We start from the raw sequence: 25425 nt of genomic DNA on the forward strand, positions 1-25425 counted from the left end.
TCCCCCATAATTCTGATGTTGGTATGCTTGAAGTTGTCCCAGAGGCTTCTTACACTATCTTCAACTTTTTGGATTCTTTTTTCTTTTTGCTTTCCTGGTTGAGTGTTTTTTGCTTCTTTGTATTTCAAATCTTTGACTTGACTCTTGCGTTCCTCTAGTCTGCTATTGCGTCTCTGTATAGTATTTTTTATTTCAGTCAGTGTATGTTTAATTTCTAGTTGGTCCTTTTTCATATCCTCTAGGGTCTGGCTAAATTTATCGGCCTTTTCTAGGAAATTCTTGAAAAACCTTATAACCGTGGTTTTGAATTCTATATCCAGTCCTTTATTTTCCTCCATTTCTTTCGTTTGTGATCTGTTACTTTGTCTCCACATTTTCTCTGCTTCCCTGAGTTGGTAGGGTTGCTTTGTGTGCTAGGTTTCTTATAGGGCCCAGTGGGTCAGCCTCCCCAGTCACCTGAGGTGGACACTCTTGGTGCTCCTCTTTGTGGTCTGTGTGTACAGCCTTGTTGTAGTTAAGTCTCGATTGTTGTTGGTATCACTGGGAGGAATTGACCTCCAGGCCAATTGGCTAGGTGTATCAGCTGTGTCTATGCCGGGAGACCTGTGCTGGAGACAGCCTTATAGGACCAGACTTGCAAAATTGCAAAAGCCTCTGTGTTCAGCTTGGATGGGGTGGAGTCTCAGGGCTGAGCAGACAGTCTTGGCTTCCCGTCAGCCCTGCCCTTGCACGCACCTCCAGACCTCTGCCTTCCGCGGTTCCCCTGAGTTTCCGCCTGACAGTCCAGATTCCCCCAGGCTCGCCTGGAACTGGGGTTCAGTGCAGTCAGGAGCTTCCGACTCCCTTCTGCTAGGGAGAGCTAGCAGCAACCTCAGCAGTCTTCTCTGCGCGCACTCGTGCGTGTGCGACTCCAGACCCCTGCCCGCCGCGGCTTCTCTGAGTCTCCGTGTGCCTTCCTCTCTACCTGACAGTCCAGACTCCCCCCGTATGAACCTGGCTCCACAGCGTTTCACCCGGAACTGGGGTTCAGTGCAGTCGGGGGCTTCCTTCTCTCTCCGGGCAGAGAACGCCTGCCAGGCACTCAGCCGCCCTTCCTCTCTGCGCACGTGTCTCCGTACTTCAGTCCTTTGCAGCTCCTCTGATTCTCCGTGTGCTTTCTTTTTTCCTTCTAGTTGTAGAATTTCCACTCAGCCAGCTTTCCTGTGGTTCTGGATGATGTCCTTTTTGTCTTTTAGTTGTAGTTTTGAAATTGTTGTGCAAGGCAGCAGTTTAGGTGTTTACCTATGCCACCATCTTGGTTTCTCTCTCCATTGATTTTTTAGGGAGACTGAAAGAGAAAGGGAAAGACTGAGAGAAACATTGATGTGAGAGAAACACATCAATTGGTTGCCTTCTGCACAAGCCCTGACCAGGGCCTGGGCTGGGGAGGAGCCTACAACTGAGGTATATATCTTTGACCGGAATTGAACCCAGAACCCTTTGGTCCGCAATGTTCTATGCACTGAGCCAAACCGGCTAGGGCGAAATCTGCCTTTTTAAATCATCTTGTGGGCTTTTCTATAACTCTGTATTTCTTTCATGTAATTTTGAAAAGTATTGTAAATTACTTGAAAGACCTATAATATGTTGCAAAAAAAGTTCAGAGTTCCAATATACTCTCAACTCAAATTTCCCTGAATGTTAACATCTCAATGCAACATATTATAGGTTGAGAGTATATTGGAACTAACCTGATTAAAAGTAACCTGATTAGGAGGACAAGGGCACATGACCCCAACTGCAGGGTGGTAGGTCCTGGGCTGGAGTAAGGTCTGTGTAGTTGTTCATAGCATGGTGTCATAGGTGTTTGGAATTAAATAATTTTATTGTGGTTGCATTGAGATGTTAACATTCAGGGAAATTTGAGTTGAGAGTATATTGGAACTCTGAACTTTTTTTGCAACATATTATAGGTCTAAAATATTTTAAAATAAAACATTTAAAAAGGAATCCAATAGATAAGTACAGTCCCCTTCCCCCCCCTCCAGTGGATGTTCACAATGTTTCACAAAATGAGTACAGTTGTAATAGAAATGGCTGAAACTCACAAGTGTATGGTGTGAAACCTGAATGTCCCCTCCTTTCTCACCCTTCCCATCATTCCTAACCCCTCCTCTTTTCTAGACAGGAGGTAGCTTCTTTAGGGAGTGTCCTTCCTCCCCTGTTTTCTATTTTAAAAAAATATATATTTTATTGATTTTTTACAGAGAGGAAGGGAGAGGGATAGAGAGCTAGAAACATCGATGAGAGAGAATCATCGACCAGCTGCCTCCTGCACACCCCCCACCAGGGATGTGCCCGCAGCCAATGTACATGCCCTTGACCAGAATCGAACCTGGGACCTTTCAGTCCGCAGACCGACGCTCTATCTATTGAGCCAAACCGGTTTCGGCCCTCCCCTGTTTTTATATTGTATTTGCATTATTCAGCGGATTGGCTTTTCTTTTTAAAACTTGTTGTCAACTCCTAGAGATATTTCCTGCTGTACACTCTTCCTTAGTTGGGCTTCACTGTTTTATTTCACCATCACTCTGGTGGTGGCTGGCATGGCCTACCTCTCCTGGTTTTTCTGTCCTGCTCTGTGTGGCCACACTTCTTATACATCCTATCTACACGCTTCATGTGTTCCCACCTGTCTGGAATGCTGTCTCCTGGCTCTTTGCAGGGCCTTCAGCTCTCTCCTTGTGGCCCTTCTCCCTGCCCTCTTCCTCCCCTCTCCCTCCCCTCTCCCTCCCCCCCTCCCCCCGCCAATACCACACTCTGTGGAGGGCCCTTGGATTATGACTGCAGGTGACCTCAAGTTCTCAGAGGGTCCTGGGAAGCCTGTAGTGAGACCCCTTACTGCTTTCACCACAGATGCATATTATTGGCACATTATTAAGCCCGTTCTGGCCTTGACCTAGGACAGTGGTCGGCAGACTCATTAGTCAACAAGCCAAATATCAACAGTACGATTGAAATTTCTTTTGAGAGCCAAATTTTTTAAACTTCTTCTAACACCACTTCTTCAAAATAGACTTGCCCAGGCCGTGGTATTTTGTGGAAGAGCCACGCTCAAGGAGCCAAAGAGCCGCATGTGGCTTGCGAGCCACAGTTTGCCGACCACGGACCTAGGATGCTCATGGTACAGGGAGTTGATTCCAAGGTGTCTTGCTGGTGCCTGGGGTGTGCATTTCAGGCACACCATAGTTATGAGACGTCCATTTACCTGCAGCTCAGTTGGTGATGGAATTGACTTGTCAGGCTTCCATTTTATGATGATGCTGTTTAAAAGTCAGTGCATCATCTGAAAATGACTCTGTGTCTTGACTTGGTATAGTCTATGCTTGTAAGGCTATTATTTTCTTAAATAAAAATTTTTGTAACTTGCGAAAGTATCTGCTTTATCTCCTTGCCAGAAGGTAATTTTACTAAGTCAGGACATACACGTATGTCACTACTTGTGTCCTGAAGGCTTCTTTTAGAAATACTGTTTTCTAACCAGGTGTCTTTTACGATAAAACGCCAATGAGCCAGTGTTGGCAGCCCCAACCCCCCTTACCCCCATGGTTGCAACAGTCATTCTAGGGGAGACCATTCCCTGTGGTTTTCTGGAAGGCCTTACTCTTCCTGATAGCTGTGCTGTGTTCTCTGTTCTCAGCCGTCACCGCTGAGAAAAGAGGGCCCTTTGAGTTGCTGAGCTGTTGTGTCCATACAACCACGTTGGCTGCAGTTTTTCAGTATCTCAGATCTGGAAGAACAGGTGTCTCATGAATAGGGACAGCAAAGATTAGCATATGTTTCCTGGTACTGTCATGTCATTTAAAACCTGGCTGTACTGATATAAGGAGGAAAGGTTACGTGAATTGTCTGTTTTAATCATCAAATATTTAAATATTATCTGTTATCTTGCAACTTTCATCCACAAATTCATCATTTCCTTCTGTGATCTCTCTCTATATCCCAGATAACCTTGGCATTACACACCTGTCTCTCACCTCAGTCAGCACCACTGGCATCTCCCCCTCCCCCCCCCCTTTTTTTTTGGCCTTAGGTCATAGGTATTTATTTCCAGGTGACAACAGGCTGCTGGTCATGGTTTAGCAGCGGCCTGGAGAGACTGAAGCCAGTGGGGCCTAGTACAAGGAAAGCAGGAACTGGTGATGCCCCCAAGTTCCTGTCACTAGGAGCTGTCCAGTGGGGAGTTCACAGATGAATTCCGAAGTCAGAGCATTTTCTGTTATGTGTTAATTACATGGGTGGTGTCCCACTAGACATTGAGTGACAGTATAGTTCATGTCCCTGCATGCTGTTCTAGGAGACGAGGTAAACACCGTCTTTGGCACCTTGGAATAAATTATTTAATTTTTACTTTTCTGCTATTAAACAGCAGTGGGGGAAAACAGGTTAGGATTGTGGGTCCTTGCAATTTTATAAGTAGTGTAGAACTATGCATAGATTTGGGTAATCACTCATGCGTTTCAGTGTTAATTTAGGGCAATGGTTCTCAACCTTTCTAATGCCGCGACCCTTTAATTCAGTTCCTCATGTTGTGGTGACCCCCAACCATAAAATTATTTTCGTTGCTACTTCATAACTGTAATTTTGCTACTGTTAATGAATCGTAATGTAAATATCTGTGTTTTCCGATGGTCTTAGGCTCTACAGCAGCGGTTTTCAACCTGTGGGTTGAGACCCACAGGTTGAGAACCGCTAGCAGGGTCGCCTAAGACCATCGGAAAACACAGATATTTACATTACGATTCATTAACAGTAGCAAAATTACAGTTATGAAGTATCAACGAAAATAATTTTATGGTTGGGGGTCACCACAACATGAGGAACTGTATTAAAGGGTCGCGGCATTAGAAAGGTTGAATACCACTGATTTAGGGAAAGTTTGCCCATGCACAACATTTGTAATGTTTTGTGTGTTTTTTAATCCTCACCTAAGGATGGATGGATATATTTATGTGTGTGTGTGTGTGTGTAAGTGTATATAATTGCTTTTAGAGAGGGGGTGGAGAGAGTAGGAAAAACATCAATGTGTTCCGTATGCACCCTAACCAGGGATCGAACCCACAACCTAGGTATGTGTGTGCCCTGACTGGTTTGAACCTGAAACCTTTTAGTGTACGGGTTGATGCTCCAACCAACTGAGCCACTTGGCCAGGGCAACATTTGTAATCTTAAATGGAGAGGTTAGGAATTTTGATTTTTAAAAAGTAAGTTGCAAAACATTACATTCAGTATGATCTCATTTTTGACTGAAAATATCCCCTAATGTCTCACTGGAGATGTGGGTGGTGGGGATTGGTCTCTAGTTTTCTTACAGTATGCCAGTATTATTTAAATTTTTGCAATAAAAATGTACTGCTTCTGTTTTCACATTAAATAGTTGTTGTTGTTTTTTAAAAAGAGAGAGATCATGCCTCACTTCCTCTTTCTCCAAACGCCTTGAGCCAATCTGAGTGAGGCCTGGGTTAATGTTTTCCATTGGCTATTTTTAGTAACTGTTTCAATAACTTTTTAAATAACTGACAGTGGTTTGAAGGTTAAAAATCTAGATAAAGAGGAATTTGACATGGCATAATTGAATAGATAAATGGCTTTATTAATTTAAAATTGTACTTTATTTCTTGGTTATGTGGTAATGTGGGGATAAAATGTTTATTTTTTGACTTTGGGTAGCCTGGCTGTTTGGTTCCAGGTGCAGCAGGGACTAAAGTAACATTTTTTTTTTCCCAATTTTGGTTGGGGCACCCCTGCAGTAATCACTGGCCTGAAATGTCTTGATGGCTTTGAGGGCTCTAGGGGAAAGGAGATGGATCAGAACAGGTCTGCTGGGGATGAGGGTGGTCATGTCCCTCTCTCCACCTGTTTGGAGCCCAGCCCACTCCCTACTTCCCTCTGCCTTCTTTGGGCCACTATGATAATGATGGCAAAGCTCTTTTACTTGAAAGATCTCAAACGCCCTGGGAGGGATAGAATAGATATGATCTGAGTGCCATTGGGAGGCCATGGCCCAGAGAGCTTGAATGGCTGTACTGTGGTCACCAAGTGAATGACCTATGCCCTCAGATATCTAATCTGGCCTCCCCTTTCACATCCATTTGTGGGGCTAAAAATGTTCACTAAACACGATTATGTAAGTAAATTTGGCGTATATATATCTGACAAATGAGCCTGAATTTTAAACAGCTGAAGGGCATTGATTTCTTGAGATGAGAATTTTAAAGATACAGTTCTGTGGATCACATTTCCTGACAAGCTTGTTGGTGGGGGTCTGTCTGGATTTGGAAAGAGGAATTCGGTTGTGTGGAGGGTCCTGTGTCTGAAGCCAGAGCTGTGTGGGCCATCAGAGATGGAGGGGCAAGGGAAACTCTTCATTGTGTGTGATTTATAATCTTGAGTCCAGCTGGGTACATTCAGTAGCAAGTTACTGGATCATGGAACTCTGCAATCAAGGGCAGTGGGTCTGGATTCAGGTGCAGCTTGCCCCTCTTCCTGAAAATATTTCTTCCCAGAAGAGTCCTGAGGCTCTGCTTCTTAGGCCAACTGAGGATATGTGTTCACCTAGTACCTGCCAAGGCAGAGGCACTGTGGAGATTTCAGGGTTGTGACTTGGGGGCTGTCCATGCTGCTCCCAGCACAGCAGCTCCCCTGGATAGGTTGCCTAGGGTCTGCATGTTTTACCTTGTTCAAGACATAAGGTGACACCCCTCTTGAAAGGAGGTAGGAGGCAGCATGGAGGGTTCCAAAGTCTTCTGGAACCCATAGGGTTTGATATGACTCTTACTGTGACCATCTCATTCTAGTCACCCTCAGTACAGGATTAACTGTGTGTTTTTGTGTTGGAATGTGTGTCACCCATGTAAGTAATTTGTTCCCATAATTACAAAGTGATCTAGCTTGTTTTGTAAACTAGAAGGGTATTTGTCATAATTTGATTTTTGTTCATCAGTTAAGGTCATGACTTATACAGTGTAAAAGCTGTTGTTGTAACCTTCAGGCAGCAAGCCTAGACTGATAGGTGTTACTGTGTTGGTAGTTCTTTGGTATCTTTCTTTGTGCAGTCTCCTCTCTGTTGCCCATTCCTACATTCATTTTCTGGATAGGTTGTTTACCATCTGCTCAGGGCCTGGGCACTGGGACTTGTCAGAACCTTGCCTGGTGTGCCAGTGCAACAAGCTTTCCTCTGGACTTGCTGGGAAGCAATTGTGCTGTGTTTTTTTTTCTTCTTTTTTTTTTTTTTTTCTATCTTCCTAACCTCAGGAATGCGTTGCTGAGTGTGAGCCTCATACTATTTTGGGCCAGAACTGCACAGAATCTTTATCTCCTTTAAACCCCATTCTTAGTGATAGTCACTTCAGTAAATACTTGTTTGTGAAATTGCCCAGTTTCTCTCTCTAGCATCTGCTCCTCTTTCTTTCCTCCTTCCTTGAAACAAGCATGCTCATTTCATTAGAGAGCCTGTCATCCGGTCATGTTCCACTGTAGTTTTCTCCTATTTTCTGCTAAAGATAAAGAACCTGTGTTCTGTTGATTTTTGTCTTTTAGCAAAGACTTGTTTGGCCAGCAAAAATGTTGGCTCTTTACATGCCCAGGGCACTTCCCCAGTTATGTATGACTGCAGAAAGTGAAGACCCTTGAGAACATGGGCGTCCCTTTAGGATATGGGGGACTTTTGAGGATGTGGATGTATCCATGTGGTGCTCTAGAGTAGCCTACACTACAATACCTGAAGGCTCATGGCACTCAGCCAATTTAGGAGAAAAGGAATTTAAAATGACCATCATCGTTCTGCAATTGGGGATGCCAGAAATAACATATTTTCACAGTGAATTTCTTGTTACAAAAAAATAGGCATTTATATTTGGAGCTGAGTTGAAGCTGGAGTAGTTTAAAGATACAGAAAATTATGTTTGGTGAGTAAAGATGAAGGTGTATGTTTTTGAAAGATGAGGATTGGAAACTGAAATGGTAAGTTTCTGCAGCAGGTAATTTCTAGGTCTTCTGTTTTTCTGCATTTTCAAAAATTTTAGATTTAAATTGTATTTCTTTGGAGTTATTGAAAACAAGCACAACATAAATGGACGTGACAGCCCCATTTGCCCTTCATCTCCCACCCCAATTCTTCTTCAGTCCTGAGAATGCACAAGTCTTCCATAAATTGAACCTAAACTGCTTCTTGAGGAGCTCTTGCATTCTGCGAGAGAAGTGAAAAAGCAGCACAGTCAGAGTTCAAGGACAAAGCTGGAAATGCATTGGTTCAGTTAGTTGCATGAGCTGGGTTCTGGATGCCCTGCCAAGGTCTGGATGCACACAGTTAGTTCATCCAGGCTGTGCCTCTTCAATCTGGCAGCATCCTAATCCCCATGTTCCATTTTCAAGAATCTCCATGTTCACTGTTTACATTTGATTTAAGCTTTAAAATAAATTATTTTACAGATTTTTAAAAATTCCATCTAGAAACTGATAGAGAAGGCCTGTGTCAGAAATTCTTAGATTAAAAAAAAAATGAGATAAAATACATGAGTGTACCTTGTTTGCTGGGATGCACATCAGTTTTCTTCTAAACCCTGCTAAACTGCAGATGGCTGCTCTAATTGCTTCATGACTAGTGTGGGACAGGTGTGGGGGCTGCCCCCACCTTCCAGTGACCAGTCAGAAAGTCTTTACATGCACTTCTAGCATCACACATTGTAGCGACAGCTCTTTTAGGAATATTGGTGGGCACAGATGTGCTGAGTCTGCTTTCTGCTTGGTCATTCTCAGGAAGTACCAGAGTTCTTGTTCTGCTGTTCAGAGGCAGGGCAGATACCTGGGCCTGGGCTTGGCTATGGCTAGAAGGATGCCTCGATACTCACAATGTGCTATCCACCTCTTTTACAATGATCTGCTCCTAAAAGGACGGTCAACTTTATAAATTCCCTCCCTACCCTCCATTTCTCCCAAAAAAAACATGCAGGAAAGAAAAGAAAAAAAAAGGCTGATAATTTCCCTTTGATTTTCCAAACTCTGTCTGCACCTCCTCTCCTCCACATTTCCTAGTTGTGCTTGTCACAGAAATAATTGCTAACCACAGAAGCGTATCTGTGGATCAAGAGTCTGTGGCATGCATGGTTCCTGCCCTGTATGTGTGTGGGAGTCCTGAGTGGATATGTGCTGTGTGGAGTCCTGTGTATGTGTGGAGGATGCTGTGCATGGAGAGCCAGAGTGAAAGACACATAGAAAAATGACAAAAATGATGCAGTAGATGTTCATTAACCCTTTCTGATCTTCTAACATAGAAAAATGACAAAAATGATGCAGTAGATGTTCATTAACCCTTTCTGATCTTCTAGCCACTACTACACTTAGACTGTTTTTACATATTAGGTTTATAATTCAGGCTTATGGATAAATTTAGATGCGGTTTTCTTAGCCTGCTAATATTCAAAATCTTTGTGTATAGCAGTGTATTAAAGAAAGTCTGAGAAAATATACTAGTTAACCACGCTTTATAATTCTATCCAACATGTGCTATCTGTAGCCTAAGAACACATAAATTTAGTTTAATATCTTTTTAAAGTATACACTTTTGTTATTTTCTCTTGAGGTAGTTAGGGTGGTCAAGCCTCAATGTCATGATTTGAAATTATAAAAAATTGTGACTAAAGCCTTGGCCAGATAGCTGAGTTGGTTAGAATGCTGTCCCAATTTGCCAAGGTTGTGGATTAGATCCCGGGTCAGGGCACATACAAGAGTTAACCAATGAATGCATAAATAAGTAGAACAACAAGTTGATCCCTTCCCCTCCCCTCTCCCCTCCCCTTTCTTCACGCCCTAAAAATCAATCAGTAGAAAATATTTTTTTAAAAAAAGAGATGGGACTGAATATCATTACAATGACTTTTTTATGCTTTCAAAGGTACTTGTTCATCATTTGCTTTTTGAACCTGGGTGGTTTAATTCTTCTTAACTTTTCCCATAACTTGGACAAGTCTGTGAAAATACTTTTATTAGTGTGTTCTGTAGAGGAGCTTTTCTTATCTAAACAAAATGATCTGAATAATAATTCTTTTCTCAGTTAGGTGTTGCTACTTGGATGGCGCAAACTAGAAACACAGAGATACCATGGGGAGGGGAGATGGTGAAGAAAATTACCAGTAAAATAATTATGGCTACCCCATGTCATTCACTTATACTTAACTAGAGGCCCGGTGCACAAAATTCGTGCACGTGGGGGTGTGTCCCTCAGCCTGCACCCTCTCCAGTCTGGGATCCCTCTCACAATCCAGGACTGCTTGCCTGCTTGCCCCTAACCGCTTCTGCCTACCAGCCTGAGCACCCCCTACCCACTCCCCTGACAGCCTGATTGATACCTAACTGATCCCCTGCCAGCCTAACTGCCCCTAACTGCCCTCCCCTGCAGGCCTGGTTACCTCTAACTGCCCTCTCCTGAAGGCCTGGTCACCCCTAACTGCCCTCCCCTGCAGGCTTGATCACCCCCTCTCCCCCAACTGCCCTCCCTTGCAGGCCTGGTCCCTCCCAACTGCCTTCCCCTACTGGCCTGATCTCCCACAACTACCCTCCATTGCAGACCTGGTCCCTCCCAACTGCCCTCACCTGCTGGCCATCTTGTTGCGGCCATCTTGTGTCCACATGGGGGTAGCCATCTTGTGTTTTGGAGTGATGGTCAATTTGCATATTACTCTTTTATTAGATAGGATGGCTCCCTCACTGCAACTTTGTAGAGGTATCAGTGAAAAACAACCTTGTATCAGTCTAACTGTTCCTAGGGAGGGATGGAGGAATAACACCCAGGGATTGTACTTGCCTATCAGTCATCAAGTGTTTTCTTTAGTACTTGGTGGGTATTAAGTGTTGTGTTAAGTGTTTTTTAAGGTTCTTACAGTTGATAGATTTGTTCATGAAATGAGACATGGAATAGCAACACAAGTATCTAAAGTAAGCCATCTAATAGTTAATAGACATTCAGGGGAATGAGGTTTCCAGCAAGGAGTGGAGGATTTCGGGAGAAATGGAGGGATGAGAGAAGACATTGGGGTACTTTTTATGCTTGAAGCAAGACTTTAACTGAGTTGGGTCTTGAAGAATGGGCAGAGGAAAGACCCAGAGAACAGTGTCTTGGAAACAGAAAAGCAAAGAAATAATGAGCAGTGAGTTGCCACTGTCCTGGTGAGTGAGGCAAGGAGAGCTGAGGTTAAAAGTAGGCAGGAGGTTTTGGGGGATGACTTCAAAAGCCATCTCACTAGCTGGAAAAGCATCCATATATGTAAAAAGCCAGGGGCTGTGACAACCGAAACGACCAAATGACCCGTTGCCATGAGGTGGCATTGACTGCCAAGTGGGCTGAACGCTGACTTCTAGGTCCCTCCCCCTGGCTCCCGCCGGCAGCGGCAGCTCCCTCCCTCCCCCCACGGTGGCAAGAGCTCCCTACCACCTCCTGTGGGTGGCGAGGACTCCCTCCTGCCTCTTACAGGCGGCGACGGCTTGCTTGGGCGCCTCCAGCATACTGCCGCCGCCCACTGTAGCCAGTGAACCAGCCTGATCAGGGGGTGGGGCTGGCCACCCTTGCGGCCCCTCCCCCTGCTGGCCTGCCCCTGATCAGACTCTCTCATCCCAATCAAGAGCGGGCTGCACAGAGCCTGGACCCTTCCTGGCAGCCCCGAGGCCTTGGGGTTGAGAATTGTAATGGCCCTGCCCAGAGAGTAGAGGTGCCTGAAGGGCAGGGACAGGAACCACAGGCCTCCAGGGATCACCACACATTTGGCAAGGAGAGGAGAGGGCCTGCGGAGCGGGGAGGAGGCGAAGCCAGTGGATATCAGCCCAGAATTCAGCCCTTCCCCCTGGAGGCAGCGGGCCCTCAACCCAGAACCTCAGCCCAAATCAGAAGAGCCCAAGGGAGGCTTCAGGAAGTTCTATACAGAACTGCACGTTGAGAACGAGAGACTTTGTGAGGCCCTGACTGAGACCATGCTGCTGGCTGGCGCAGCTCAAGTTGGAGCTGGAGCGCTCCACGCAGAGGCAGGAGTGCTTTGCAGAGAGCTAGCCCTCCTGGAGCTGGAGAGATTTGAGCGCAGGGCCTGGAGCACAAGCATAATTACACTGATTATGCCAGTTTTGTAATTATAAATGGTAGGAAGGTAGGTTGAGGAGTAATTCTGCTCCAAAGCAGGAGTTAAGTTTTCAGAGCTTTCCCGTGGGTATTGGTTAAGTGTTAGTGAGAGTTACACATTGTTTTTTAATTTTTATTTATTTTATTTATTTTTATTGTCTAAAGTTTTACATATGTCTCCTTTTCCCCCAGTTGACCTCCCCCAGCCATTCCCACCCCATGCAAGCCCCCACCACCCCAGGGTCTGTGTCCATTGGTTATGCTAATATGCATGCATACAAGTCCTTTGGTTGCTCTCAACCGCCCCCCCCCCCCCCCCCCCCCCCGCCCCACACACACACCATTTGTCTCTGAGCTGAAAGAGGAGCTGAAGGACCTGTCCAACCTCTGGGCTGACAACCAGCACCTCAAGGACGAGAACGAGGCCCTGATCTGTGTCATCAGCAAACTATCCAAGTGAGCCCGGAGAACTTTCCCCTGCACCCGCATTTATACAGCTGCTTTTGCCACATGCACCCCTTCCCCTGTGTGAACACGAGTGACAGGGCTACCGGGGAGTCTCTGAGAAGCCAAACCTCCCCTTGGGATCTCCAGGCTGGGAGGGGAGGACAGAGCCCCCAGGAGCCAAGGGGGCTATCTGAGGCCAGGATGGAGAGTGGAGGCTGAGCCAGGTGGGACCAGGGCTGCAGGCAGGATCAGGAAGGGACCGAGGACCAGGAAGTGCCAGGACCAGTAACCAGGACCAGAGTGGCCACCTGGAGGCTGGCGATCAAGGCCTATCGGGGGACTGGCTGGCTGGCTGGGGAAAGCGACCCCCAGAAGGTTGGCCGGCCAGGAGGAGGGACTACGGGAGGTTGACCTGCTGGCCGGGGTGGGGGAAGGGAGGGACCACGGGAGGTTGGTTGTGGGAGCTGCCACCAGACACCCCTCCTGCCGCTGAGCAGGGATCTGAGAATGTGCCAAGTATCCTGCCGGCCTGGGCCGGCTGGGCCTGTATATAGGGTCCATGTGCAATAGGGAGGGATGTCTTCTATTTTTTGCTGTCCAATCCCTGACGCTGAGGGAGAAGGTATTTTTGAGCGTGGTGGGCAGTGGGCGGGGCTGCGAGCAGTGGTGGGCTACTGCATGTGCAATTTCGCACGCTGGGCCCTTAGTCTATGTATATAAAAGCCTACCCGACTGTCACGACCAAATGACCAGAGCGACTGGTTGACCAGTCTGCTCCCACAGCCAACCTCCCGTAGTCCCTCCCTTCCCCCACTCCAGCCAGCTGGTCAACCTCCCGTACTCCCTCCTCCTGGCCGGCCAACCTTCTGGGGGTCGCTTTCCCCAGCCAGCCAGCCAGTCCCCCGATAGGCCTCGATCGCCAGCCATGCCAAGGGATCCCATCTGTGCACGAATTCGTGCACTGGGCATCTAGTTATAGATATATTAGGTGTGCATGCTGGGTCTGAAATGACAGGCATGCATACTGTGTCTGAATGGACATGTGAGCATGGGCATTGAGACCCTGAGACCCTGTCCTTAGCACCTCATATACTCATTTAGCCTTCCTGCCACAAGATGGAGAAAAGGGGTTCGTGGCTGGAAGTTTAGGGGTTGGTCTGGTAGCATTCCCCTCATCAAGGACCTATAATAGATACATAGGTGCTTGCTTAGAGCACAGGGATGGAGGCGGGCTGGAGTGCCAGCCCTGGTCAATGGAGGAAGAGTGGATCTCCTGACTCAAAGGCAGACCTGCTTGCCTTTCCAAAGGTGGCAATGGTTTGCTTCAGGGAGAAAGGACTTCTTCCAGAGTCGAGGAGGAACTGCTCCTATTTATAGAGTCCTAATGGTACTAATGATCTCTCTCCTCCAGAAGCTACTGCTGTAGATGGCACTTGGGCTGGGACTCAGGCCTCCTTCCCCTGTCCAGTGGGTACCACCTGCTGAGACTCATGATCCTACCTCTGTTTCTCAGATGCTTAGTTTTCTGAGACAAATGGAATTAGCAGTTCTGGCCATAAATAATTACACTGATTATGCCAGTTTTGTAATTATAAATGGTAGGAAGGTAGGTTGAGGAGTAATTCTGCTCCAAAGCAGGAGTTAAGTTTTCAGAGCTTTCCCGTGGGTCTTGGTTAAGTGTTAGTGAGAGTTACACATTGTTTTTTAATTTTTATTTATTTTATTTATTTTTATTGTCTAAAGTTTTACATATGTCTCCTTTTCCCCCAGTTGACCTCCCCCAGCCATTCCCACCCCATGCAAGCCCCCACCACCCCAGGGTCTGTATCCATTGGTTATGCTAATATGCATGCATACAAGTCCTTTGGTTGCTCTCTACCCCCCCCCCCCCCCCCCCCCCCGCCCCACACACACACCATTTGTCTCTGGATCTATTCTTATTCATCAAATTATGTTGATCAGTATATTCCACATATGAGTGAGATGATGAGTTACACACTGTTTTGACTTTGCTAAGTAAAGCATCATGGAAATAAGAACCTGAGGTGCCCCCCCCCCCCCCCCCCAGTAGTTGCTTTCTGGATTTTGTGAGCTGCATTTAGCATTCTGTCGATTTTCATCCTATAGCACTTTACTTTTCTTGTGGCTCACAAAATCTGCACCATGACATTAGTCCTTTGATGAGGTTGACAACATAGCTTACTGTGCAGTTGCTATTTCTTCTGCTCTTCAAAATTAAACGTGTGGATTGTGGAATGATTTTCCTATACCTGTACACTGTTCTCCTCCCTGGTAACAAGGTAAAGGCTGCAGGGAGTTCTCCTCTATCCTCTGTGCCATTGCCCTCAAGTCCCTGGGATTGAGACCTGTGTCTGGCACTAGGGGTGTGCAGGGTAGCACACTGCTAGGAGGAGGGAGCGTGGCCCTGGGTGTCGTGCTGATAGCTGGTGCAGGTGTTCCTAGTGTGCTCACGATTTTAGGAAGTAGAATGTACAACTCCAGCAGGTGCTTTCAGTCCAACTACTCCTGCAATGCTTAACCCTGAGGGTTCCAATAGCCCAAGGTACAGTGTTGCTGTTAATGAGTATTGCCTTTTACCCCATAGCTTATGTTACACTGGATGATCTTTATTTTTAAATAATTTTTTTATTTTTCAATTACAGTTTACATACAATATTACATTAAAATACTAGCTGTAGTTTCTTTGGCTTTTCTTAGTTATGTATGTAAATTAACTGTCATTCAGGAAAATGTCTAGGGACCTTTGAATAGTTATGGATGACTGAGAGGGTAGACAGTGAACTGTCAGGAAATGACTTTCAGGGAGCCCCTGAGAATCAGCTGTTTTTTGACTACTTCACATATAAAGTTAAATTAAAAAAAATATATATCTTTATTGATTTCAGAGGGGAAGGGAGAGGGAAAGAGAGAGAGAAATATCAATGATGAGAGAGAATCATTGATTGGCTGCCTCCTGCACGTCCCCTAATGGGGATCAACCCCGCAACCCAGGCATGTGTCCTTGACCAGAATCGAACCTGGGACCCTTCAGTCCTCAGGCTGATGCTCTATCCACTGAGCCAAACCAGCTAGGGCAAAGTTAAATTTTTTACTTCTCATTGAGGATATTTCTGAACATCTATATAATAAAAGCCTAAGTAACAGTTACCGCTATGATGCACATTGACCACCAGGGGCCAGACACTCAATGCAGGAGCTGCCCCCTGGTGGTCAGTGCACTCCCACAGGGGGAGTGCTGCTTAGCCAGAAGCTGGGCTCACAGCTGACGAGCGCAGTGGTGGTGGTGGAAGCCTCTCCAGCTTCCGCAGCAGCGCTAAGGAGCAGCGAGCAGGCAGGCGGTAAGGAGCGAGGGGTCCTGGACTGCGAGAGGGCGCAGGCCGGGCTGAGGGACGCCCCCCCTCTAGTGCACGAATATTGTGCACCTGGCCTCTAGTTTACAATATTTGAGAGAATGGTCCCCTGTGTACCCAATTTCAACAATTACTGTTTTTTGTTGTTGTCTGGTTATATCTCTTTCCTCCCACTGATTGTTTGTCTTTGTTTTATCTTTTTAAGCTTAACATATTTAGTATTTTAAAATAAATCTCAAACATTCAATTATTTTACCTAAACACACTTCAATAGTGTCTCTAATAGTTAAGGCCTTTGTTTTTCTAGCCATGGCTAGTTTAAGCAGCCACTACTCATAACTCTGTCTCTAACTCTGTCTCTTGCAGACCTGCTGACAGCCTTGCTGCAGGTGGACACAGTGGGTGCTCCAGAGCAGGCAGCTTCCTCTGGGTGAGCCTGTTGCTTGGCCTTCCTGCAAACCCCTTCTGACCCCTCTTGTGGGCAGCACCCAGTACCCTCACCCTTTCCATGGAAGATAAACATGTGTGGCTTTTTTCTTAGACTTTGAGTATTACAGCATATATTGCTATGTGCTTACTTGTTTGTTTGTTTTTTTCCTAAGGGTGTAAACTCTAAAACAATTCTTCTCTCTTTTTAAAAAAATATGTTTTTATTGATTTTTTTTTTTTTTTTAAGAGAGAGAGGAAGGGAGATGGAGAGAGGGAAAATCGATGTGAGAGAGAAACGATCAGTTGTTTTCCATACATACCGTGACTGGGGGGTCGAACCTGCAACCTGGGTATGTGCCCAGACAAGGAGTTGAACCAGCAACCTTTTGGTAGCATAGGATGATGCTCAACCAACTGAGCCACGCGTGCCAGGGTTTTAATGGTATTTTGTATAGAACCGAGTTTTAAAATCTTTATTTATATGACTAGAGGCCCGGTGCACAAAATTCGTGCATGGGGGAGGGGGGTGTCCCTCAGCCCAGCCTGCACCCTCTCCAATCTGGGATCCCTCTCACAATCCAGGACTGCTGGCTTCCAACCGCTCACCTGCCTGCCTGCCTGATTGCCCCTAACTGCTTCTGCCTGCCAGCCTGATCACCTCCTAGCCACTCCCCTGCCAGCCTGGTCACCCCTAACTGTCCTCCTCTGCAGGCCTGGTGGCCCCCAACTGCCCTGACCTGCAGGCCATCTGGTGGTGGCCATCTTGTGCCCACTTGGGGTGGCCATCTTGTGTTTTGGAGTGATGGTCAATCTGCATATTGCCTCTTTATTATATAGGATTATATGGGATAATCAGGTACCATTATTGGTGGTCTTTGTGGGTTTTTTAGTTTACAGTAGGAATTGGGAGACAAAACCCCTGGATTCAGTGCAGACGCTCACTCCTGTCTCTGTATTCTTCAATTCATTGCTCATCTTGTCCCACCTTTAGAGCTCTGGTAGCATTTTTTTTAGAAGGGGTATTTAGTGAACCAGCCTTTGGCATTGTGTAATGGACCTGTTTTTATGATAAGGGAATGCAAATGTAGTTGCATACTAGCCATTGGATTCACTTCCTTTTCCGGGTAGCATACCTGACGTCAGTGTGATTCTTTGGTTTCTGTGGAAGAGCTCAGTGAGAGGGTCACAGACACCCCAACATAAGGTGAAGGTATGGTCCTGACAAGGCCACCTGATGGGTGCTGGTTCTCCCCGAGCACTTGTAGTCCAGACCTCTCTTCCCTCTACATCCAGGTGCCAGTTGTTAGTGTCTTAGTCTCCAATTGTGGCTCTGGTGGATCTGCATTGGCTTGGTCATTTTGGAGTGCTCCTTCTTGGGATTGGGTGCACTGCCTTACCACTTTTTTGCCACTAGAAAGAAGCTCTGCTGGCAAAAATGGCACTGGACTTGTGCACTGACTTCCAGGCAACCTCTGTGTATTGCCATCAACCATCCTACTGGTAGGGCTCACCTGAGTGCTCTCTGTCCCAGATCTTGGGCGGTAGCTGGATTCAAACTACACCAAACTATAAAATTGGCACTGCTCTGTTAATCTGTTTCTTGGGAATAGCTCAGTTTGGTGTCATGTTCAACCTGCCCTCTTTGTGAAGTGTGCCTTTCTTTTTTTTTTTTTTTAAATATTTTATTGATTTTTCACAGAGAGGAAGGAAGAGGGATAGAGAGTCAGAAACATCGATGGGAGAGAAACATCGATCAGCTGCCTCCTGCACACCCCCCACTGGGGATGTGCCCGCAACCAAGGTACATGCCCTTGACCGGAATCGAACCTGGGACCCTTGAGTCCGCAGGCCGACGCTCTATCCACTGAGCCAAACCGGTCTCGGCGAAGTGTGCCTTTCTTAAGTGAATATATTAAAAGACTTTTAGGTGGAAATGGAAGCCTTCCGGGGACATCACAAAAGTACAAGGGCACTGTGCTCTGTTCTTCCATGGCATTTTAAAATTTTCAATAGGTCTCATTTGTCATGAAATAAGGTGGCCTATAACATCATTACCAATCATATTCTTCTCAGTTAGGGAAACTGAAGCATGGAGCTCAGTCATACAGTCACAGGACCATGGGGGCAGTCAGTGGAGAGGGTTCTCACCTGGTCCTTTGTTTGTACAGAGCTACTGGGTACATAGGTGCTGGCCTGGGGACTATGCAGGTTGTCATAGGTGTAGAGGGGCAATACCGCCACATTTGACAGTCTCTTTAACCCAAATCATGGAAGCCTTCCTTGAAATGATGGTCTCCTTGGTTAAACCTCACTACTGCATGTGGGTTCTGCAGTGGAAGGAAGTGAGGTTAGGTGAGCATGCCTTGATGGGGCCCCTGCTATCATACTCAGCTGGGGGGGACCTCTGGGCTTCAGCTGGTTCATTTTTATTAGTAGTAGGAGTCATAGGATAAGTAGGAATTGTGCTCAAGGTAGAAACTGCATCTTGATATTCTCTGTGTCTGGTTGAAGGAATTGGCTCTAAGGCTCCTGGTTGTCAGATTGTAGGAGTCTTTTGCCATTTTGCCTCACATGGCAGGTGAGAGGTTTTAGGGGTCACTGCTGGATTGAGGATGTTGCTGGGGCTTCAAGGCAGTGATGAGGGTGGCCCTGGAGAGGTGTTGGCTGAGCCATGCAAGACTCCACATTGTTTTCTGGTCTAGGGTGTCTCATGGAATGCCTGCAGACTGAATTTAGACTGCCGGATGAGACTTCTGGCCTGCGTGGTGGCTCAAACTACTTTCCGGAAACTTTTCCACATGTTTTCCAGATCACACTTCCTCAGGACTGCTGTCATCATGCTCACACTGGCCAGCTCGGGATGTGGCGTCCTCTCAGTCTGAACTGAGGCCTGGGAAGAAAGAGCCATGCATACTCTTGTACTTGCAAGAATTCTTCGGAAAAGCAGCTTGTTTCTTAATTCTAGTGCTTGACCTTTCACCATGCCTGATTGGTTTTAAATGACTCATCTCTTTCCCTGCTGTTCCTGGGACATGAATCTAGAAAATGTTTGCCTCATGGTCATGTGAGCATGGGCTGTGCCTGGAGGACAGGTCCCTAGCCTTCAGCTACGGGTGGGAGGTTGAAATGGGCTGGCTCACCTGGTTTGTAATTTTGGTTTTCTTGAGATTGTGGTAGGTTCACATGCAGTTATAAGAAATACAGAGAGAGCCTTGTACACTTTGGGGTAGTTTCTCTAGTGGTAAGTAACATCTTGCAAAACTGAGCAGTATCACAATCAGGATAGGATATCAGCACTGATAAAATCCTCTGATCTCACTCAGATTGCTCAGGTTTGTTCTCACTTAGTTGTGTGTGCATTTCTATACAGTCTTACCACATTTGTGGCTTCCTGTATTCAGCACCACAGTGAGGAGAATTTAACAGTACTCTCACCACAAGGATGCCCCTGCTGTTTTTTATTACCCTTGACCACTAATCTCCTTTATGTCTGTATGAATTTGCCTATTCTGGACATTTCATGTAAGTGGATTCACACACTGTGGGACCTTTTATGTCTGGCATTTTCTACCAAGCCTCATGTTTTCAAGGTTCATCCATGTTGTAGTGTGTCAGTACTTCATTACTTTTTATAGATGAATAATAATTCATTGTGTAGATGGACCACATTTTGTTTCTTTGTCATCAGTTGGACATCTGAATTGTTTCCTCCTTTTGGTGATTATGAATAGTGTGGCTTTGAACATTTGCATACAAGGTTTTCTGTGGATGTGTGCTTTTGTTTCTCTCAGGAATTGCTGCAACGTTTTTTTGTTTGTTTGTTTTTGTTTTAAAATATGTCTTTATTAATTTTAGAGAGGGAGAGAGATAGAAACATCAATGATGAGAGAGAATCATCGATTGCCTGTCTCCTGCTGGGGATGTAGCTCAAAGCCTGGGTATGTGTCCTGACCTGGAATCGAACCATGACCTCCTGGTTCATAGGTTAACGCTCAACCATTGAACCACACCGGCCAGAGCCTTTGGATATGAGAAAATTTTATGTTCTCTTTTAAGAGAACCTATTGAGATTGGGGTGCTTGTGACTTTGATCTTGTGTATGTAACTATTCTAGAGTAGTTTGCCAGGGTTGAGCTGATAGTGACTAATTCATGTTGGGGGCAGCTCAAGGCTCAAAGGAGGAAAAATGGATTCCTGGTGAGGGTGTTCCTTTCCCATCTGGGGCCCACATCCTGATCGAAATTCCAAGTGACTGTAGAACTGTCTGCTTACCTCAAGAAAACAGGAGGGCCTTCTGTTACTATCCCACCACCTACCTGCTTGTTCTGTGGTCTTTTATTGTGATGTATTTCCCTTTAGAGAAAGAAATTAATGTGGGAGCAAGAGAAAGGGCTACACAGAAAGGGCTACACATATGTTTGGACAAAGTATATTGGAAACTGGTTTGATTTAGGATTTATTGTTCAAACCACTGAACAGTGTAGGCATTGTGAACAAAAATAGGAACCAGGTAAATTCAGCCTCTTCAAATAAATAGTTTGCTACAACTATAGTTTCTTATAGAGCAGATATTTAACCAGTTAACTGCCATAAGCGTCCATAGACGCAAGCTGTGGACCTTTTTAAATTAAATTGAAAATATCGTGGCAGTTAACTGGTTAAATTTGATACTTTCTGTTGGATGCTGAAGAGGTGCAATAGCAAATGAGGACTAACGAACGATAAATGTTTCCTTTGTATTTAATAAAACAAAAAAGGGAAATTTAAAAGGGCTCTTTTGCTTTGAATCACTGTTTTAATGTCATTTCCTCAGCTATAACTGATTGTAATCTAAAATAGAGAGTGAATAATGGTGAACAATGTGTATCTAGGAAATATTTCAAAGCATGAACCCCTTTCCAAATCACTTTTCTTGGGGCCTGTTGGAGGTGGTGCCTGCCCACAGAAGTGCAGGGCAGGACAGGACTCTGCCAGTGGTGGTTTGGGAGGGCAGCAGCACATATGCCCACATGGTAGCTAGATGTAGTAAGGATGGTGCGTGTGGAACTTGACCCAGGGTTATGAGCATACCACAGCTATTGCTAGCTGGAGTTGCTTTGAGGGCCTTCTCAATGGAGAGGATTTTGTTCCATGGAGGATTTCTGGAGGCCTCTAGAAGTAGGTGGACTCCTCAGGCTGGGGAGATAGATGCCTGCAAAGAGGGACCAAGATAGAGGAACAGGGCTGAAGGAGGCCTCAAGAGAGTTCTGCAATTGCCTTGGGCAGCTGCACTTTAGCCGGGATTATTTGAAAACTGAAGCCATATTTGGTTTCCTGGGGTTGCTTTGCCCACTAGTCTTAGGTTCGGCCCCCTAGAAGAGGAAGTAAGCAGCCCCAAGGCTTGCTCTGTAGGGTAGGGAGCTCCAGCCAAGCACTATTCCACTCCAGACGCTTGGATATTCAGAGTTGTATTAGGTGTGGAGACACACAAGCCTGTGTAATTTCACTACCCCTGCACACAGTGTTGGGTTTACTCCTTGTCCTCGGAAGTGGCAGGAGGTAGGCAGTAGGCATCTAATGAGTCCCTGCATGGAGGTGACTGAGAGAAAAAAGAAGAGGGTCTTAGTGAGGAGTTGGGGGTTGCATGCCAGTTTGATCGTAGGCCAGGGGCTGGCAAACTATGGCCTGTATTTCTGTGACCAGATTGGTAAGGGTGTTTTTCACATTTAAAGAGTTGTTCACAACAGCAAAGCCTGCAAAGGCCAAAAGGTTTGCTTTCTGGTCCTTTCCAGAGAGTCATCCTATTGGAACCAGGTTAGGGGTACTCTGTTGAGTCATGCTCCAAGGAGTGGCTTTGTTAAAGTCCTGAGTTCTGTCCCATTAAGTGTCATACCGCTGACTAGAGTCTATTTCAGCAACCCTTGGAAAATGCAGGAAAGGAATTAAGTTAGGGGAGTCTGCTGGTTGTAGGCAAGTTGAAGGCAGGTTTCTGTTGAAAATTCCCCTCAGTGCCATCCTTGCATGTCTTTGTGGACATAAGCAGGAGCTGTGAGCAGCCTGGATAGTTGGCTCACTGCTCTTCCCTCTCTCCAGTGAGCATACCTGCTTTTGCACTGTTAAAGCATGCATGAGACAAGAACTAGTTTTTGAAAGAAAATTTCAGAAAGTCCTGTAGCTGCTTCTTTATTACAAAGTGTCTCTCCAGTGCAGTGGAGATCACCTGCCCTGCTGGGCCCAGGAGAGGCCTCTCCCCTGTGAGCCTCAGTCCACGTTTGGAGGGCGCTCTGCAGCACGCAGCCTGGAGCCACACTCAGATGTTCGCAACCTTCTGAACTGAAGGGTGGTTGTGTATTTTGAGTTTTGTATTTTCCCCATAAATAATCAGGTTTATTCTCTCTAACATTGGGACTCTGAAACTACTAAATTATGGTGGAAATATTAAGCAAGTGACATTGGATATATATACAGAGTATCCCCCCAAATGTATACACACTTTAACAGCTGATAGCCCAATTAAAAAAAAAAAAAAGATTTTTATTGATTTCAGAGAGGGATGGAGAGGGAGAGGAAGATAGAAACATCAGTGATGCGAGAGGATCATTGATTGGTCACACTGGAGATCGAGCCTGCAACCCCGGCATGTGCCCTGACCGGAAATTGAACCGTGACCCTCCTGGTTCATAGTTCGACGCTCAACCACTGAGCCATGCTGGCTGGGAGAAACGGAAATGTATTTTAATAAGCACTGCCTTTATAATTATTCAAAGTGTGTATATACATTTTTGGGGGACACTGTATATATGCATGTATGTAATTAAGCATTAGGACCCAAGGGTTTAGAATACAAGATGAGATGTCCTGGGGTTCACAAGTATGTGTTATTATCAAATGGAATCGGGGGTTTCTGAAGTTACATTTATAAATTTTATCTCTAAAAACCAGTTATCTATTCTGGAACTTCCCTTCCTAGCAGGACTTTGGACCACTTCAAGAATTCAACTCTCCAACCAGTCAACAAAACTGTCACTTCTGGTAGGGCTCTCAAAGAACTGAATTAATATTCTTGTAGAAAAAATGGCAAATGGTGTCTGTAATGAGGAGGGGGGGCAATGGAAAGGCGATTGTTGTCATTATGGCCCATTTTGTTAAATCTTGATTATTTTGGATTACAGGCTTGTTACTTATTAAAAGAGGTTTCACAGCATCCTCCAAAATTTTTGGAAAAAATATTGGAATGTGATTTTCATGCTTAAATTTGACAATTAACTTAGCATTGTTCACTTTGATTCATATTAAAGGGTTTCATAAGTATTCAGCATTTGGTTATACTTTTCTCTGGGCCATCTCCATGCCAAACACTTTGAGTGTAATAAGGGACCACTGTGATAAAGGTGATGGGTGATGCTGATAAAGGCATTTACTTCAAGGAGGCAAGGTAGGATCATTTCACTTGGAATACTCTTTTCAGTCATACAAGGGAACACTAGTAACTTTAGGGCAAAATGGAGGAAGGGGATTTGGAAAGAAAAATAGTTCAAAGGTAAATATGTGTTTGAATAGCACTTTCTCCATATTTTAAAGTAGATTTTAACCTGGATGAGATGTGTATTAGTTGTTTATTGCTATGTAACAAAACTATCCCAAAACCTAATGTCTTAAAACAACAGTGATTTATTATTTCTTACAATTCTTATTTTGTCTGGGTGGCTTTTCTGCTGGTCACACATGGGGTCATGAAGTGACAGTAATCTGGTGGCTTGGCTGAGTCTTTTATTTTCTGGTCTTGCCCAGACTTCCCTGTGCGTGGGTGCAGGAATGTTCAGGAGGGCCTTTGGGGCCTAGGTGCTGGGGAAGGAGGCTCTCTTCTCAATGGAGGAGCTGAGAGTCTTGTGGCCTGTTACCCAGTCTGCTCAAGGTATATTTGTGAAAGAATGGGTCTAGTCTGTTAGTTGTATATGAGTAGTGAGGTAGGCTTAGTACAACGTTTGCATCTGAATTTAATAGAATGAGAAGAAAATTTGGATTGAATTGTGAATTGCCTGTTTTTCCCTTTCGAGCAGTAATTTTCAAACCATGTGCCATAAGAATTTAAAAAATATGCAATATCTGACTATTTAGTCAGGGCCACTGATCTCTTTTCCTTTAGATTGTCACATAAAAAATGACATCAGTCAACAACAATGGCCACCTGGAGTGAATGAATAAAAATTATACCTATTTTTAAAAAATATATTTAAACATATTTTTTTTTATTGTTGATAGTATTACAGATATCTACCCCCCCTCCCCCCCAACCCGGTCTTCACTACCCTGTTGCCTATGTCCATGGGCTATGCATATAAAGATATAAGTTCTTTGGTTTATCTCTTCTCGTCCTATACCTTTTTTTTTTTTTTGTGGCAGATCAGCAAAAATATTTTTGGTATGCTGCAGAATTTTAGTAATTAGTTTATGTGTGCCATGATATTAAAAAGATTGAAGATTGCTGCTTTAGAAATTTGGAAATTTTGTAAGACTAAATCTTAATCTTTGCCTGGCATTTAAGCATTAATAGCAAATTTGTATGCATTGTCAAATTAAAGGGTGAATTTAGAGAATGCTTCAGATTATATAGAGTGAATGAAAATATAGGAAAAACTTACATATTTATTTCCTAAATTCTTTAGCCTGGAAATATTGTGTGTTTTCAAATACCATAGTCCTCCTTATCTGCAGGGGATATATTCCACAGCACTCAGTGGGTGCCTGAAACTTGGATAGTACCGAACTCTATGTTTTCTTCTGTACATACATAACCTATAATAAATTAGGCACAGTAAGAGATTGATAGTAGAATAATTATACCAATGTTCTATAATAAAAGTTGTGTGGATTTGGTCTCTCAAAATACCTTATTGTACTGTACTCACCCTTCTTTTTGTGATGATGTGTGATGATATAATGCATACAGGATGAGTGAAGTGAGGTGAATGATGTTGGGATCACGATGTAGTATTAGGCTACTATAACGGTTACTTAAATACAAGCACTGTGATGATACCACAATAGTTGATCTGA

General features: G+C 44.9%; 1 protein-coding gene across 3 annotated transcripts in view; it reads left to right on the forward strand.

The window, feature by feature from the left end:
* The window catches only part of ANKRD11 (ankyrin repeat domain containing 11), a 259037-nt gene that overhangs the window by 131580 nt on the left and 102032 nt on the right, over nt 1–25425 (forward strand). Inside the window, exon 3 of one of the 3 annotated variants that reach the window (XM_054711347.1) lies at nt 19199–19453. The exons of the other annotated variants lie outside the window; for them this stretch is intronic. The gene's annotated coding sequence lies outside the window, so the exon portion shown is untranslated. The remainder of the gene's footprint in view (nt 1–19198; nt 19454–25425) is intronic. 3 annotated transcript variants of the gene reach the window in all.

Source organism: Eptesicus fuscus, chromosome 21 (assembly GCF_027574615.1).
Source record: "Eptesicus fuscus isolate TK198812 chromosome 21, DD_ASM_mEF_20220401, whole genome shotgun sequence".
Taxonomy (NCBI): Eukaryota; Metazoa; Chordata; class Mammalia; order Chiroptera; family Vespertilionidae; genus Eptesicus; species Eptesicus fuscus.